At 40.9% G+C, this 18904-nt stretch overlaps 1 protein-coding gene across 4 annotated transcripts in view; it reads left to right on the top strand.

The window, feature by feature from the left end:
* RAB9A (RAB9A, member RAS oncogene family) overlaps positions 1-18904 on the top strand; it is a 51732-nt gene that overhangs the window by 13677 nt on the left and 19151 nt on the right. For 2 of the 4 annotated variants that reach the window (XM_012435070.2, XM_012435065.3), the window contains exon 1: positions 16436-16597. The exons of the other annotated variants lie outside the window; for them this stretch is intronic. The gene's annotated coding sequence lies outside the window, so the exon portion shown is untranslated. Of the gene's footprint in view, positions 1-16435; positions 16598-18904 lie in introns of those variants that run through there. 4 annotated transcript variants of the gene reach the window in all.

The raw sequence follows: 18904 nt of genomic DNA, 5'->3' as shown, positions 1-18904 counted from the left end.
CTCCCAAAGTGTTGGCATTACAGGTGTGAGCCACCATGCCCAGCCAAATATAGGACCTTTCTATCTTCATGTTCTGCCTGTATGATCTAGGGAAATAACAATCAATTATGAAGAAATAGTTGTTTTGCATCATTTGTTAAATGATTGTAAGTACCCTTCTGGACAGAGAGTCAAAAATAGAATTAAAATTAATTTGTTGGACATACTCTTCTTTCTTATAAAATGTAAATGAGAACAAATGGGGGTAAGTTCCAAGTTGTCACTAATTTTTTCCAAATAGTGGCAAATACTTTTTTAAAATCTAAAATAACCATGGTAAAGTTACATATCTAATTAATAAGCAAGTTATACTTCACCCATTCAAAAACTTCTTTACTTTTTATTTTTGGAACATACCATATTCACTTTTGAAATGCAGGTGAACATAGATACAGATATCTCCCCAGCAGCTACTTTTACAGCTTCAGAATGATATTGTTAACTCATGAAATTCCCCTTTGTAGACTGAAACAGAAAATTCAGAAAGTTCCAAAGTGCAGAAATTGTGAGGCCCTGAGTCATCTGGCTGGATTCCACCTAGTGCGCCTATCTGTGAATGATTAAACGCAGAGCTGCAAAACCAGTTTCAGTTTTCTTTCTCTAATCACAGCATGACCAGGCACTCGTCCAACAGTGTCCCATGTGGTTCTTCCCCCTAGTGTGTGACTTCATGTGCATGTCATTTGGGAAGAACTAAAGTCAAAGTTCACCCGTGTCTAGCAGAAAAGGACTTGAAAGTTTTACATGGACTGTGTGTTGATGTTTATGAGTCCACCAGGCCATCTTGTTTTAAACGTCTTATCTTTTCAGACGGAGGATTTCTATTCCTTCAGTTTTGTTTTCTTTCAACAGATGGGCTTTTGTCCCCCAGCATTGTGAAATCTCACAAACTGCTGAGCAGAAAGTTTCCAGACAATTTAGTGGATTTTTATGAGCATTTAAAAATGAAGCTGAATGTGGTGGCTCATGCCTGTAATCCCAGCACTCTGGGAGGTTGAGGCAGATGGATCATCTGAGGTCAGGAATCTGAGACTAACCTGGCCAACGTGATGAAACCTTGTCTCTACTAAATATACAAAAAATTAGCCGGGCGTGGTGGTGCATGCCTGTAGTCCCAGCTACTCAGGAGGCTGGGGCATGAGAATCATTTGAATCCAGGAGGTGGAGGTTGCAGTAAGCAGAGATTATGCCACTGCACTCCAGTCTGGGCAACAGAGGGAGATGCTGCCTCAAAAAAAAGGGCATGGGGTTCTTTTTGGGGATGCTAAAAATGTTTTAAAATTGATGATAGTGGTGATGGATGTACATGCTAAACACCATTGAGCTGTACACTTTAAATGAGTGAATTGTATAGTATATATAATGTCAATAAAGCTGTTACCAAAAAAATCAGATGAATGGAAGGAAGAAATTGGAGAGAGGGTCTCTGTTGGTTATTTATCTTGGTGAGTCATTCTGAACCTTAGCCCCAATTTATCCATGCTTGTAATGGCAGTCTTTCTCAAAGGGAATTTCAGAGGGCCCCAGCCAGAGCACTGACAGATAAAGAGTGAGTCTCCCAACGCCTCTGAAGTTGTCAGGGCAGTTTCCTGGGCTCCAACATTTTTGGTTTTGCATAAAACCTGCTTTCACATGGCTCACAGGTCCCAGCGGGGATCCCAAATCATTGATTCTTGTGTTTCTTCCCCATTTCTCAAGCCACAGATCTGAGTTGAACTATCAATGATATTAAATCCCTGAAAAATAAAAAATCCTCTAGAATCAACCCCAAACAGTTGACATTTTCATTCCCAGTGAGAGCTATACTCAGAAAAGAATTGTAATAACCACAAATGCAATCAGCCCTGCACTCTCACTCTTCATATTGAGGCCCTGGGATCAGTGGCATCAGCATTACCTGGGAGTAAATACCAAAACAAGGGCCCCATCCCAGACCTACTGAATCCGCATCTGCATTTTTCACCAAGTCCTCCAACTGCGTATTAACTGTCCACAGCAGCTGGGCCTATGAAGTCTACCTTTCTGCTTATAGCTTTGGATGAAATGCCTGAGTTCCTAGCATGGAATCTAACATGGATCTCTCTGATTGTCTCAGTCACCAATGACTTCCACCCTCGATGTCACTACATTCAGGGAAGAATTCCCAGCCTTGAATCCTGTCTACAGCATTCGACACACTTGCTTCCTTCTTGAGAACATTTTCATGTGGCTTGCAGTAGGTTACACTCTCATTGGTTTTCCCTGTCAATGGTCACTCTGTTTCAGAATCATTTGTTGGTTCCTCTTTCCTGACCTTTTAACTATGGAATGTCCTGGAATGTAATTCTTGGACCCCTTCCACCTACATTGACTCTTTGATGATCTCTAGTTCCACGGCTTTCTACACCATCTCCATGCTAATGACGCCCCTGTCTATCTTCAGGCTTTCATCTCCCCCTCAGAATTCCAGATCCAGAAACCTAACAGTCAACTTGACAACTCTACTGGCATGTCTAGGGAGCATCTCAGACTTAACATGTTTAAAATCAAGCTCCCAATCTTCTCTCTAGTGCCTGCTTCTCCACAGGATGGCAACTCCATAGTTGTGTACCTTGAGCTAAAAAACATGGAGTCATCATTAACTCTCCTCTCTTTCTTTCATATCATACTTCCAATCAGTCAGCAAATCATATTGGCTCTATTTCAAATATATATCCAGAAGCCCAGTTTAAAAATGGGCAAGAGATTTGAATAGGCACTTCACCAAAGAAGAGCAAAGAAGATACAGGAGTAGCCAATGTGCACATGAAAAGATGCTCAACGTGGTTAGTCCCTAGGGAAATGCAAATCAAACCCACCATGAGAAACCACTTCACACCCACTTGGATGGCCATAATTAGAAAAAAAAAAAAAAAACAGAAAATAACAAGTGTTGGTGAGGATGTGGGGAAATTAGAATCTTTGTACATTACTGGCGGGAATGTAAAATGGTGCAGCCACTTTGGGAAACAGTTTCACAGTTTCTTAAGAAGTTAAGCATCATAACAAACATAGGACTCAGTTAAAAATAAAAAATAAAAGAATTTAAGCATAAATTTCCCATACATCCCTGCAATTCTACACCTTGGTGTGTACACAAGAGGAATGAACACATACATTTACACAAAGACTCATATGTGAGCATCCATAGCAGCACTATTCATAGTAGCCAAAAAGTGGTAACAACCCAAATGTCCATTAACTGGTGAATGGATCAACAAGATATGGGATAGTTATTCAAAGAAATAACTATTCCACAATAAAAAGGAATGAAGTAAGGATACATGCTATAGCACGGATGAACTTTGGAAGCATTTGCTAAATGTAAGAAGCCAATCAAAAAAAAAACACGTATTGAATGACTCCACTTATGTGAAATGTCTGAAATACACAAATCTACAGAGATGGAGAGTGGATTTGCAGTTACCTGGGGCTGGTGGGAGAAAAGAGGAGTGACTACAGATGGGCCCAAGGGACCCTATTGGGGTAATGGACATTTTCTAAAATTGGATTGTGGTAATGGCTGAATAACTCTGTAAATTTGTTTAAAAATCATTGAATTGTACACTTAAAACAAGTGAATTTTATTGTATATAAATTATACCTCAATAACACTGTTAAAAAATATCCAGAATGTGACCACATATTATGTTCTCTGCCATTGTCTTGTTCTAAGCCAGCATCGTCTTCACCTGGTTGTCACCTAGATGACCAATTGTCATACAAATATCACCTGCCAAGTGGTTGCCTGACTTCCACTCTTGCCTCCTAAGTACATTTCTAACACAACAGCCAGAGCGATACTGAAAAATATGCAAATCAGATCAGGTTACCTCTCTCTCCTCAAAACTTTCTGTTGGCTCCTGTCTCCAAGAGAAAGGCAAAGTTCTTACAGTGGCCTTTAAAGCTTCACTAATCTGGCACCTTCTTGTTACCTTTCTGAGCTCCCTGCCTGCTATTAATATTTACCCCCTTGCTGGAGGCTGCATTCAGTCACACTGGCTTCCTTGCTCCTCCTTGGCCATACCAGGCATATTTCTGCCACAGGGCCTTTCCACTGGCTGTTGCTTCTGCCTGGAATGTTCATACCCCAGATTTCTTTCTTTCTTTCTTTCTTTCTTTTTTTTGAGACAGGGTCTAGCTCTGTCACCCAGGCTGCAGTGCAGTGGTGTGATCTCAGCTCACTGCAACCTCTGCCTCCCAAGCTCAAGAGATTCTCTTACCTCAGCCTACTGAGTAGCTGGGACTACAGGCACATGCCACCATGCCTAATTTTTAAATTGTTTTTGTAGAGATGAGATCTCAGTGATATTGCCCATGCTAGTCTCGAACTCCTGGGCTCAATTGACCCTCCCACCTCAGCCTCCCAAAGTGTTGGGATTACAGGCTTGACTAACTGTGACCAGCCTCCCATATTTCTAATGACTTAACTTACCTCTCTCAAGCCCTAGCTCAAATGTCACCTGGGACAGTGAGGCTTTCCCTGGCCTCTTCCTACATTCCCTATGTTCCCTAGCACTCTTTCTGATATTTTATTTTTTATTTTTTTTGAGACGGAGTCTCACTCTCATCCTGGCTGGAATGCAGTGGCGCAATCTCAGCTCACTGCAACCTCTGCCTCCCGAGTTCAAGAGATTCTCCTGCCTCAGCCTCCCAAGTAGCTAGGATTACAGGTGTCCACCACAACGCCTGGCTAATTTTTTGTATTTTTACAAAAATACAAAAACAAGGTTTCATTATACAATGGGGTTTCACCATATTGGCCAGGCTGGTCTTGAACTCCTGATTTTTTAAAATAGCACTTATTCACAATTGAAGTATAATGCCCTGACTCTATTTTTAAAAATCAGAGGCCAGGGCCGGGCGCGGTGGCTCACGCCTATAATCCCAGCACTTTGGAGGCCAAGGCAGGTGGATCACGAGGTCAAGAGATCTAGGCCATTCTGGTCACAAGGTGAAACCCCGTCTCTACTAAAAAATACAAAAATTAGCTGGGCATGGTGGCGCACGCCTGTAGTCCCAGCTACTCGGGAGGCTGAGGCAGGAGAACTGCTTGAACCCAGGAGGCGGAGGTTGCGGTGAGCCAAGATCGCGCCATTGCACTCCAGCCTGGGTAACAAGAGCGAAACTCCGTCTCAAAAAAGAAAAAAAAAATCAGAGGCCAGGCATGGTGGCTCATGCCTGTAATCCCAACACTTTGGGAGGGTGAGGCAGGCAGATCACTTGAGATCAAGAGTTCGAGACCACCCTGGCCAACATGGTGAAACCCCCGACTCTACTAAAAATACAAAAATTAGCCGGGCGTGGTGACCCGTGCTTGTAATCCCAGCTACTTGGAAGGCCGAGCCTGGATAATCGCTTGAACCTGGGAAGTGGAGGTTGCCCTGAGCTAAGACCGTGCCACTGCATTCCAGTCTGGGAGATAGAGCTAGAACATGTCTCAAAAAAAAAAAAAAGAAAAGAAAAGAAAAAAGGAAAGAAATACAATGCCTTGCTCATTTATATTGTTTGTTGTCAATCTCCTCTCACTGAATTGTGAACTCCACAGGGTCAGAGATTTTTGTCATTTTGGTTCACAGCCAATCTCCAGCCCCTAGAATAGTTCCTGGTCCACAGAAAGCCCTCAAGAAATATTTGGTGAATGAGTGCACCTAAGAAATTTGGAAGAGCCAGGAATATGACAGATCAATACATACATACATTTAGGTAAAAGATTAAAAACAAGCTCAGAGGGCATGACTATAGTTTATGACAGGCAGAACAATTTGAGAGTAGAAAGAATGGGTAATTGGAAAGGAGAGAATATTTTTTTTCCCAGAACATTTTGGAGCTCTTCTTTTCTTTTTTTCTTGAGATGGCGTTTCGCTCTTATTGCTCCGGCTGGAGTGCAATGGCGTGATCCCGGCTCACCCCAACCTCTGCCTCCTAGGTTCAAGCAATTCTCCTGCATCAGCTTCCTGAGTAGCTGGGATTACAGGCATGCACCACCAGGCCTGGCTAATTTTGTATTTTTAGTAGAGACAGGATTTCTCCATGTTGATCAGACTGGTCTTGAACTCCTGACCTCTGATGATCCGCCTGTCTCAAACTCCCAGAGTCCTGGGATTATAGGCGTGAGCCACTGCGCCCAGCCTGGAGCTTTTCTTCTCCATGTATGTAGTATCTTTGAGTAAACATCACATATACTATAAAGTCTTAGGCTATATATGCCCAAACTCTATTATAAAGCTAATTGTTCAGTTGTCTTATAATCCTTCCCTTTCTTTTGTGTTATTTTCTGTTTTAGTGTTCAATAGCATTGTTAGAAAGAAAAGGAGATCAAAAACAAAATTCTATTTGTTCACCATTTTACTTGCCAGAAGACCCTGCAAGTACTTAATAAGGAATATAGTTGAAAGAGGTTATTAGAATTGTTTGGTGATTTTGTTGTTGCTGACTTAGTTATCTGTTAGCATGCATTACAGACTGTACTTGGCTATATGTCAGTAATTCTAGAAGTGACTCTTTGAAAATAGTTTCCCCAAATCATGCACATAAACACTATTTGTAACTTAATGAAGTTTTTTGTTTTTTGTTTTATTTGAGACAGTGTCTCACTCTGTCACTAGGCTGGAGTGCAATGGTGCAATCTCTGCTCACTTCAACCTCTGCCTCCTGGGTTCAAGAGATTCTCCTGCCTCAGCCTCCCAAGTAGGTGGGACTATAGGCGCACACCCCGCACCCAGCTAATTTTTTGTATTTTTAGTAGAGATGGGGTTTCATCATGTTGGTCAGGATGATCTCAATCTCCTGACTTCATGATCCACCTGACTCTGGTCCCAAAATGCTGGAATTACAGGCGTGAGCCACCGTGCCTGGCCAACTTATGAGTTTTTTAAAGTTTATGTGCATTTTTTGTTATAATTCAGTGGATTTTAGTATATTCACAAAGTTGTGCAATTATTATCGTTATCTAATTCCAGAATTTTTTTCATTATCCCAAGAGGAAACCCAGTACCAATTAATAGCCACTCTCATTCCCCCTCTAACCAGCCCCCAGCCCCCAATCTACCTTCTGTCCCTATGGATCTACTTATCCTGGATATTTCATGCAAATGGAACCATATAATATGTAGCTTATTTTGGTCTGGCTTCTTTCGCATCATTTTTTGTTTTTAGCTCAAGAAGTAAACCGTATTTTACTAACCAAATAAACTGTACTGACCTTTACTTAAAGTATAGCTTTAACTGAATTTGCATGATTTGACATTTCTACCTGTTACAATTATAGTCCTTCCAACTTTTCTGTCAAAAATTATTTTTGGACCGGGCATGATGACTCATGCCTGTAATCCCAGCACTTTGGGAGGCCAAGGCAGGCAGATCATGAGGTCAGGAGATCGAGACCATCCTGGCTAACACGGTGAAACCCTGTCTCTACTAAAAATACAAAAAATTAGCTGGATGTAGTGGCACGCACCTGTGGTCCCAGCTACTCAGGACGCTGAGGCAGGAGAATCGCTTGAACCCGGGAGGTGGAGGTTGCAGTGAGCTGAGATCGTGCCACTGCACTCTAGCCTAGGCGACAGAGTGAGACTCCGTCTGAAAAAAAATTATTTTTGATTAACCACATGCAAAACTTGACATTTTGAAATCCAGATACTCACTGTTATCTACAAGGTGAAGATCACAAGATTTTTTTTTCTATAAGAAAAAGGAAACAAGGATATTTTCCCCTAGTTTTGTAATTTACTTGGCAAAAAAGAATTTACTGAAATTTCATCACTAGAGCCATTGTGTTTAGTAAGGACAAAATTTAGGAATTCTTAGAAGTTGAATCAATTTGTTTCTTCCCTATGTGTCTCTTCCCAAACACACATATCCTGTGGTATAAAATTATCGTAAAATGTGTAGGCCGGGCACAGTGACTCATGCCTGTAATCCCAGCACTTAGGGAGGCCGAGGCAGGTGGATTGCTTTGAGCTCAGGAGTTCAAGACCAGCCTGGGCAACATGGTGAAACCCCATCTCTACTAAAAATACAAAAATTAGCTGGGCATTGGTGGCTCATGCCTGTAGTCCCAGCTACTTGGGAGGCTGAGGCAGGAGAATTGCTTGAGTCTGAGAAGCAGAGGTTGCAATAAGCTGAGATTGTGCCACTGCACTCCAGCCAGAGACAGAGTGAGACCCCGTCTCAAAAAAGAAATGTGTGTGTGTGTGTGGTATACAATTGTTTGGATTGCATGAAAAGCAATCTGTTCCTCACACAAGTCCGTTAAATCTCTAAGCTACAGAATTCCATAATTATCCCATCCTATGAACTTCCCTTATTCCATCTCTCCTCTATCTTATCACTGCTTTATATTATTTGTGAGCATGTTATTTTCCCTTTAATTGCCCATCAATTTTCCTGTGCAGGTTTTAGTAGTTAGATATATATCCCCCAAAGTCCCAAAGTTTAACTCTAGGTTTGGTAGATGCTTAATGCAGTTTTGCAAAATAGATTTTTACTTAAGATTACAGTGGAATTTCAATATGCGCTCATCCTTGTTTTGGTTATTTATAGCAATGTCACACTTTAGAAGCCCTGCATCTAAGCTTAATAAACGGGATCAAATATTACTAATATTAATGTTTCAAAACTAATCTCCAGAAAAATAGTTTTTTCAAAATAAATTCATTTCATTATTGTTATGGAATTTGAAATTTACCAGATTAATAAACAAAGCCCTGAGTCATAATGTCAGTGTAAGGTTGTATTATTGTTCAAATATTTGATGACCTCCCTGGTGGGACCTTGCAGGATATCATATCACTCAGATCAGGCTTTTCCATGTGACTTGCAATGTCCCTCTCTTTAGGAAGATTATACATCACAGTGTGTGTGACTTGCTTTAGTGAACATCATGTGAGGGGAGATGATGAATATCACTTCTGCGTGGAAGCTTCAAGAGCCAGCAGGAGTTTTATTTTTGTCTCTTTTCTTTCAACCAATGATACCTACAATATATCAGATGGAGGGTGACCCATTAGTTTGGGTTCATCAGGTCTAGAGGGAAGATGACATGGACGGGAACCACAGCTGACCCATAATGGACAGTAAGGTGATAAATAAATCTTTCTTTTTTCATAAGCCACTGAGATTTGGGGAGGTCATTTTTTTTTTTTTTTTTTTACCACTATGTAGCTTAGCCTAAGCTGACAGATAACATAAGTGTTAAGAGAGAGAGAATTCCATTTACTTGCATTTACATTATGAATCCCAGTAAGGTTGGACTAGATAATCTATAAGACATCAACTCCTTCTAACTTAGAAAAGGAATTTATTAGGGGAGATATTAAGTAGCTCTTAGAGGCAAGGCTGGAGTTTGGAGAGTGGACAGGCACCAAAGAGTATCCAGGAGGCTGGAGCCGCAGCCATGGCCAGAACGTAAATGACCTGATTAAGATGCTGTCACTGTTAGGTACTAGAAACTGCCACTAGCATTCTGGACACTAGCACCATTGGTGGTCACTAGATACTAGAGGCTACCACTACCTGTGCCAGAATGAACTCTGAACTAATCCAGCATCTCTGTGTTGCTTACCCAAGACCCAGCTCTTCAAAGAGAGTATTTGATTGGCTAGTCTTGGGTCTTGTGCCTGTACTTTTGTTGTCAGGGTACTGGAAGAGCAATTGTCTCTCCATTGGGACTTTTACAATGAAAAGACTCACAAGATAGTTGGTTTCTTAAGTGTCAGAAGGGCCTTCTGATGCTAAGCAAACTGCATCCCCCACAAAAGACAAATATCCCCCACAAACATAGAAGATAAGCAAACTGGGCTAGGTGTGGTAGCTCACACTTATAATCCCAGCATTTTGGGAGGCCGAGGTGGGCAGATCACCTGATGTCAGGAGTTCGAGATGAGCCTGGCCAACATGGTGAAACCCCGCTGCTACTAAAAATACAAAAATTAGCCAGGTGTGGTGGTGTGCACATGTAATCCCAGCTACTTGAGAGGCTGAGGCAGGAGAATCGCTTGAACCCTAGAGGTGGAGGTTGCAGTGAGCCGAGATTGTGCCACAGCATTCTGGCCTGGGCGACAGAGCGAGACTCTGTCTCAAAAAAAAAAAGAAGATAAGCAAACTTTACAACTTTACAACTTCTAATCTGTATTTCCATTATGGGGATTGATATGGTTTGGCTGTGTCCCCACCCAAATCTCATTTTGAATTGTAGCTCCCATAATCCCCACATGTTGTTAAACGCAATATTTAAGATGTGCTTTCGCTCCTCTTTTGCCTTCTGCCATAATTTGTGAGGCCTCCCCAGCCATGTGGAACTGTGAGTTCATTAAATCTCTTTTTCTTTATAAATTACCCAGTCTCAGGTTTGTCTTTTTTAGCAGCATAAGAACACAATAATACAGAGGTATAACATAAGCAGTGTAGTACAAATGATTGTATTCGTATTGAAAGTGTATGTGATGGATTGACACATTCTAGTCCAGTGCTGTCTGAGAATTTTCTGTGCTGATGCACACGTTCTGTATCTACTCCATCAATTGGGTAGCAACTAGCCACAGGTGCCTATTGAGCAGTGCAAATGAGGCTAATATGACTTAGGAATTGAATTCTTAATGCTATATCTTTTTAATTGGTTTGCATTGAGATTTAAATAGCCACATGTGCGTAGTGGCTACCATATTGGACAGCACAGTTCTAGTCCATTCAGGCACCACACCTAATTTTCTCCATGAAGGTCTTCACTCTTTTTGTGTTAAATTTATTCCTAAATATTTTATAATTTTGTTATTGAAGTTAATATATTTTTAAGTTGATGTTTCCTGTGTTTTGTTGGTTATATAAATGGAGCTTATTTTTGTTAACCACTTTTTATCTAGCCACCTTGTTAAACCCTTTCACTGATACATTTTCTGCAGAGTGATCTGGATTTTCCAATCACATTGTTTGTATTTAATAAGTTTTGTTTCTCCCTTTGCAGTCCTCACACTTGTTTGCTTTTATTTCTGTGTGCTAGGACCTCGCATGCAATGTCAAAGAGAGTGGTTGCAGTAGACATTCTTATCTTTTTTTTCTGTTTTAAAGAGCATACATAATGGATTTTGACCATTAAGAATGATGTTTGATATAGATTTTTAGTAGATATTCTTTATGAGGTTAGGGAAGTCTCTTCTATTCCTGATTTGCTAAGAGATTACTTATCACAAGTGAGTGTTGAATTTAATTGAATGAGTTATTTCTTCATCTATTGAGTTGACTGCATGTTGTTTTCCCTTTGAACTGTTCATGTTAAACTACCCTTGCATTCCTGCGATATATCCAAATTAGTCATTACAAATGATGAAATTCTATTGTTTTCTCTTATTAGTCACTTCTTCCTCCCTCCTTGCATGTCTAATACTTTTTTATTGCATGCCAGATGTAGCATATAAATGAAACATAAATGCTCCACGTAATGTCTTCTACCAGTGAGAGTTCTCCCTTTCCTCTTTTAGGCAGATAGAGTGAGGGATTTATCAAACTTAATTAGGGATTTTGTTTAGCCAGAGCCTAGATGTAGCTGTGACTATGATCCAGCACCAGCTTGGATTATTTATACTCCTGTAGATGGAGTAAGGTTAGGGAAGGTGACAGGATAAGAAGCTGGTTATGTCAGGATGATGGTGATCTCAGCTCTTAAAAGGTAAAGAAAGCTGCAAATGAGCACTGGGTAGTTAGATAGAAGACCATAAGAGGCTGGAAGAGGAACACTTCAGCATCAGTATCCTCAGTCTTAGGAGCAGTACACGTGGTTTTGGACATGTCTGTGTGGGCTTATGTCTGAAGGAAATAGTTGCCAAGGTAACTGGACTTTTGTTTTGACTAACTATTATAGCCTAAGGCAAAGATTAAATTGTGAGGCCTTATGAAGTGCTTTTAAAGGTTTCTTAAAATTGCTTCATTGAAAAACTTCCACTTATTGCCCAAAATAATATTATAACATGAAATCCAAAATTTAGATACAAATTACTCAGAATCCTACTGCCATAATAATTCAACTGCTTTGATTTTCCTTGTTGCTTTCCATTCTTTTGTTTATAAACACTCATATGTACACACTCATACAAACACACACACACACACATACTTTTTACGTAATTGTATCCATGGTGTGTACGTGATTTTCCTTCTATTGCTTTGAAGGTTAAGTTCAGTTTTTGACTCATGTTCATCAGCAAATCAGCAAAGGGATTGAATTCCTCACTTCATTCCTGAATTTTAATGCTTGTTCCATTTTGCTGTTTTTAATTAACTGAGTTAAGCTATATTTAGAGTGTCGTCGAGAAAGTGCAGCACTATTCAACATACACATATTATTTTTAAGAGAATACATTAGATCTTGCATCGCTAGAGAAAACATTACAATTTTAAGTTCTTCCACCAGTTATGAAGATTTAATTATAGTAGTTTGCCTGTTTTCTTTATTTAGACAGATTTATTGAAAGCTGGTATATGCTAAGTTATTTATGGCCTTGTTTACAAAACTTGTACAACTCTTGCCAAAGCCCTTCCCACTGCTGCCTGCTCATTCTTAGAGCTTGGCCTGAGTCACCTCCTCATTCCTGCCTTCTCTGGTATTATCACCCGATATTCCCATCTACTGGGCCTTGATTATTTTCTTCAAGGCCATGAGTCCCTTTGTAACTACACATTTGTTTAGTTACTTATTGAATGTCTCCTCTAATCTTCTCTAAGCTCTCCTAGGAAAGGAACTGAATCTATTTTATTCACCAAGATAAAGTCCTATCACATTTTTTAAAAAGCTGTTGGATGAGAGCCAAAGTGTGGAGGAGAGTGGTTGTCCTCAGAGAAGAGGATGGTGGCTGGGGACGTCCCCTGAATTCCTCCCGTGTCTTATTTACTACTGTATTCTCAGCACCTAGCACAGTGTACACACTCAATATACATTTGTTGAATAAATAAGTATTAACATGAATTGACTTTTCATTTCCTGCAAATCTTAAAGTCACCCAAGGGAAGAGACAGTAAATGTATGTCTATGCTGCAGGCATTGGAGGGATATGGGTGAGTGTGGTGGTTACCCACAGACTTGATAGGCATGAGTTGTGTTGGCTTCTGCCTGCCATGCCCTCCTCCCTTGTGACAGTGTGTAGGCTGACAAAAGGAAGGATGGCAATGGCTTTTAACACCCAGGTTGCCATTCGACAGCATCCACTGGATAGAATTCATGGGACTCATGAAATCTATTTGGTTGAGGGACAGAATTTTCATTTGCTTACATCGGTCTGAGTCCAGAAATCCTGAAATTTGCTCACTGGTGATATGTAGGTTAAAGATGATGCTCCTCTGCATTTTTGCTTGAGAACTCCTTTTTAAGTGGAGCAGTGAAGAAATCTGATTTCTGGCATTTCCTCATACATTGAAATTTTATCTGACTTAAGAATCACTATCAAAAGTTCTGTATTAGTGCAGGAAACATGTTGAACTTAATTTCCAGGCAAACTGGATAAGCGTGGCATTGGTTTAAAATATCGAAGATGTATATATTATATAAATATGTAAGTATATAAATAAATACATTATTAAATATTGCAATGAATGTTGAAAAGCTATGTATTATAAAAAATGCTTCCTCAACTAAATTGGGATTTTTCTTCCATATACTATTTGGCAGTGTTCTTTTTTATTTAACATTATATGTTGTTATGAATTTTCACTCTGGTTTGACTTTAAAGCCAAATATAACAAATTTTGAGTTACATAAAATATTTTATGTATATTTTATGCTTTTTCCCCTTCCTAGTACAGCTATACAAGAACATCTATGCAATATTACGACCAAATCTCCTATTTGGCCAAATGACTTAAGAAAAATATCAAATTTGTGACTATTTAAATATGTAATATAATGGTGAAATGGCCTAAAACTGTGTTCTGTGTTTTTCCTTGTATGTGAAAGTAAAAGCAGTTCAATTACCATCAGCATCTACTGTACCTGAGTCTAGGGCCCACTTACTTGTAGCCTTTTTTGTTGTTGTTGAGACAGAGTCTCACTGTGTTGCCCAGGCTTGAATGCAGTGGCAAGCAATCTCGGCTCACTGCAACCTCTACCTCCTGGGTTCAAGTAACTCTCCTGCCTCAGCCTCCCGAGTTGCTGAGATTACAACCATGTGCCACCATGCTCAGCTAATTTTTTTGTATTTTTAGTATAGATGGGGTTTCACCATGTTGGCCAGGTTGGTCTCGAACTCCTGACCTTGGGATCTGCCTGCCTCGGCCTCCCAAAGTGCTGGGATTACAGGCGTGAGCCACCATGTCTGGCCACTTGTAGCTTTTCATCAGAGATGCCAGAAGTAATTTCTTTCAGTCTCCAGCTTGAGATAGGGTATTAACTCTCAGTACTCATAGTAATAGTTAGGTGTCATTTAAATAAAAGAATCATTTATGCATAGCAACCTTGGCCTCTTTCTCTTCCATGAATGATGAATTGGTGTTTACAGAATATAAAGATGAAAATCCTCGTTAGATGAAGGGAGTCAAACTAGGTAGGTTCTTTAATGTTTTCATCAAGGAAGAAGTTTATGGAGCAAGAGAGATAGAGACTGTCTATCCTACTTGCATTAGCTTACCAACCACACACATCCAACAACAAAAGTCCCCCAAACTTGCCCTTCAAAGAAAAATCTTTTGACCCACTTTACTCTTGCACTGATATAGAAATGAGGTTAAGAAGTGAGTGGTAGAAGAGACCGCAACATACTAACATTCTTAAATGTCAGTTGGCTAGAATCCAACTGATAGTTATTTTAGAAAAAGTAACTTTCCTTATTCTTTCTTCAGGTCCTATAAGCTACACTCAAATATGTTTGCATGCCTTCTTGCATTTTGGAACAGCCTACGAGTCACTCATGGAACCTTCTTAGGTCATTTTTATGAAAGCTGTTGAGTTTCTCAAGCTTTGCTTTAACTCAAAATTCAATAATTTCATGAGATCACTTGTTAGTAGCTGGTTGGTATTAGCCGTTGCACAGATAAACTCCTATTCCATCACTCCTTGACTATGGTTAGGATGTGTGATTTTCAGGTGGCATTTCTTTAATTACCCTGTGGATTGCTCGTTGCAATTTGACCCAACTACGTGTCTTTTTTTCTACTGGAAAATTAATTCTAATGTTTATATATAATGCTTTACTGTGTACTTTTAATATGTATTTTAAAACAAGATAACGTATATCTCTTCTTCCTCCCAATTTAACAGATTTGCATTTTATAGACATTTATACATATTTCCTTGGGGAAATGACCTGCAGATCAGAAATATATTTCTGTTTATGGGAAAAAAATTATTTAAGCTTATGTGTCATTTTCAGAAGTACTCTAAAATTGCCTTTTTAATTTGTGAGGAACTTTCTCAAATATGACCTTTCTAGTGCTGAATGAAAAGTCATTTCCTGAAAATGACTCCCCAAAGAGCTGGAGATTAAATTGTTGTGGCCCCCAACATCATAAAAGTGAGAGCTTTGGCTTGGAAAATAAACAGACTAAATCTTTTTTTAAAAACCTTTTATTTTAGGTTTAGGGGTACATGTGCAGGTTCGTCATGTAGGTAAACTGCCTGTCGCGAGTGCTTGGTGTACAGATTATTTAGTTACCCAGGTAACAAGCATAGTATCTGATACCTAGATTTTTTCTGCTCCTTTCCCTCCTCACACCCTCCACCCTCAAGTGGGCCCAGGTGTTTGTTGTTCCTCTCTATGTGACCACGTGTTCTCATCATGTAGCTTCTACTTTTAAGTGAGAACATGCGGTATTTGGTTCTCTGATAAACTAAATCTATCTTACAAAATGTATTGAGATGTCCCTAAGAGTCCCTCTCCCCTGTAGGGTTCGGTATCATAGGATTCTGTACTCAGCTTCATACATAAAGCAAGGACTTAAGGAGAGCTTCTCTAATACCACCTTTTGCACCATCGCTTTCTATTCAGAGGGACAGAGGCAGTATTTTAACAAGATTAAAGGAAAGTTTTAATAGCTTCATTTTAAAAGTTCTTGTTTTTCCACAATATCACAACTGTTTTCATTTTTCATCTGTTTGTTCTTTGTCCGTTTGCCTAGTCGTTTTTATCGTTGTAATCACGACATCCTGTCTCATGAGTTCTGTTTATTTCCACTTTACATAAACTTTTCAAAATGACAGTTATTTCGTACTCGCTCTCGCCCGAACGCAGACTGGAGGACCCAGGAAGAGCAATTGACCCGAAGGAAAAGTACGATTCAGGCCTCGCCTGCCTGGGCTCCACCTCCCCCGGGCCCCTCTCCCAAGGTCTTGGCCGCCGGACCCCGCCTCCCAGGGCTCCGCCCCACTCTTCCCCTGGCCCCGCCCCGGCCCGTCGCCATGTTGTTCCCTCCGCGCTGGACGGGAGCAGCTAGAGCTGGAGCCTGGCTGCGCTACCGCCGCCGCCTCCTGCTCTGCAGGTCCCCGACCCGCCTCTCTGTCTTCATAGCACCCAGACGGGCCGGCCCAGAGCTCCCGGGCAGTCTTCCGTGTGTCCGCGAGGTGAGCGGGACTCGGGACTCCTTCGGGGCCAGGCGGGGCGCGCGGGTGTCGGGGTCTGAGGGGGCGGCTCGGGCCTCGGTCAGCTGGGGCAGGGTGCGGTGCGTGCGGTGCGCGCGGGGCTAGCGCGGGTCACAAGGCCGCCCTGGGAGAGAGGACGGCTGGTTGTCTCCCTGCCTGCTGTCTGACGCAGGAGGAAAGACGAGTCCCAACATCCCTGGGGAGAGGAACACACATGGAAACACAACACACACGGGGACGAACACAAACACTGGAGAGGGAGGTACAAAAGCCCGGACACCCGTGCACATACACACGGAGAAATATACCCAGTCACCTGGGAACACACGTACACGCCAGGCTTTCCCTAGCCACTCCGGGACACACATCCACACACTCCAAACCAAACGCTACACCCGAATGATTAATGTAGGGAAAACAAAGGCGCTCCCACGACTTGATTTTGGCGACCTCTGAAGTTCAGCCTAGCAGAACGTGCTTGTTCGATGTCTTATGACCATTCGGGTGAGGAATTCGGAAAGTAAAGCCAATCTTAGAGGCTGCAGGCGGTTTGGGGGCATTATCTGATTCAGACAAATCGCGTTCCCTTTTTTCTTCCAACTTAGTCAAAAGGCAAGATGAAAATTTTAAGTGCCGAACAGATAGTTGGTGGACGTATTGCCTTTTTTTTTTTTTTTTTTTGGTAAGGGATGACACATCTCGTGACTACAGTTCTTTTGAGGAATAACTTTTCTGCTAGTTTCCAAATCGCCACGTGACCACAATCTTTTCATAGGATTTTAGCATCCTCATAAAAATCAATGGGCAGAATTTGATTGCTTTTTTAAAAAATGTGTTTGTCTTTCGGTCTCTGACACCATTGTAATGGAAAATTCCTACATTGCCTGTACTCTCAGAAGCTGTCCAGTGGAGCGCAACTAGAGATAAAGGAACCCAGAACGATTCAGTTAGGAACTTTTAAGAAGCCAGCCTTTAGTTTTTCCTTTAGAAGATTGTGAAGTTGCCATGATTGCTTTTCTAGAACTGTAGTGTTGTTTGGATTCTTAAATCTAAGACCATGTTGTGGTAGTCTGGTGCTTTTAGTATTTTTGTGTCTGCTGGAGTAAATTCCTCGTTTATACTAAAAAGTTTGTCTTTTGGAGACTTTTGGGATCTGGGCATATTTTTTGTTTATTATTTGGAATGTTTGAGTCTAAGTAGAACATTATTGGCTTTGATTCCAAGCCACATTCTTAGAGATAAGGGAAATACCTTAGTGCTATCACCGCTTTCCCAACCTCTCTCATCTCTTTTTGTCTCTGTCTCAACCATTTCTTCTGACTAGACTACAGTACTCTGTGGCCTAAAGATAAGAACCTTGAGTTCTAGAAATTATTTCTTTTAACCACCCCTCATTTCTGACCATTTATTGGACACTCACTCTGGTGGTGAATATTCTGTGCGTGTAAATCCTGTACGTATATAATTTCATTTAATTTTCATAGCATTTCTTCAGTAAGAGCTCCATGTTACAGATGAGGAATTTGCGGGGGCATAGGAAGGTTCAGTCTGTTTTCCAAGCTGACCCAGGTTGTGATGGGGTGGAGCCGGAATTCAAAGCAGGTCTGCGTAATTTTAGAGTTGGAGTTCTCAACTGGAAGAGAGGACAATTTTGTCTTCCTAGGACACATTTGGCAACACCTGGAGGCATTTTTGGTTCACACCTCGGGGCAGGGAAGGTGCTGCTGACCTCTTGTGGGTAGAGGCCAGGGATGCTGCTAAACATTCTTTTTTATTTTTATTTTTGTTATTTAATTTTTAATTTTTGCTGCTAAACATTTTATAACCTGCAGGACAGCCCCCCACAATTGTCTAGCCCAAAATGTCGCTAGTGCCAGGGTTGATAAACCCTGCTTTACAGCTGTCCCAGTAACCCCAGAGCTTACATTTCAGCTGCTTTTGTAGTTTCTCAAATGCAATGTCATTTTCCTATTTGGGATACCTCATCATTTTCAGTGAGCAGGGGAAAATTCTCTTTACTGAGAAGCATATTCATTTGAAAGATTAAAGAGTGAGCAAATAATTTCTGGTAGCAGAATTTGTTTTTTTGTTTTAAGGTAAAAATGACAAAAAGAACTTAAGAGCTATTCAGAGCCATTAAAGTGGACTTAGAAAGTTTAGTTTCTGCATTATTTCAGTGGTCTGAACAGCCTGTGGGGCACTCATACAAAGGTGCTGATGAGAAGGGCAGTAGGGAGTCTCAACCTTCCTGAAGCTTACAGTCCAATCACAGTCCTAAGATTAGGTTCT

The sequence above is a fragment of the Aotus nancymaae genome, unplaced genomic scaffold (genome assembly GCF_030222135.1).
Source record: "Aotus nancymaae isolate 86718 unplaced genomic scaffold, 86718_ANA_hifiasm-v0.15.2.pri h1tg000058l, whole genome shotgun sequence".
NCBI lineage: Eukaryota > Metazoa > Chordata > Mammalia > Primates > Aotidae > Aotus > Aotus nancymaae.
The sequence above is the reverse complement of the archived record's forward strand: the minus strand, read 5'-3'. Positions and strand labels throughout refer to the sequence as shown.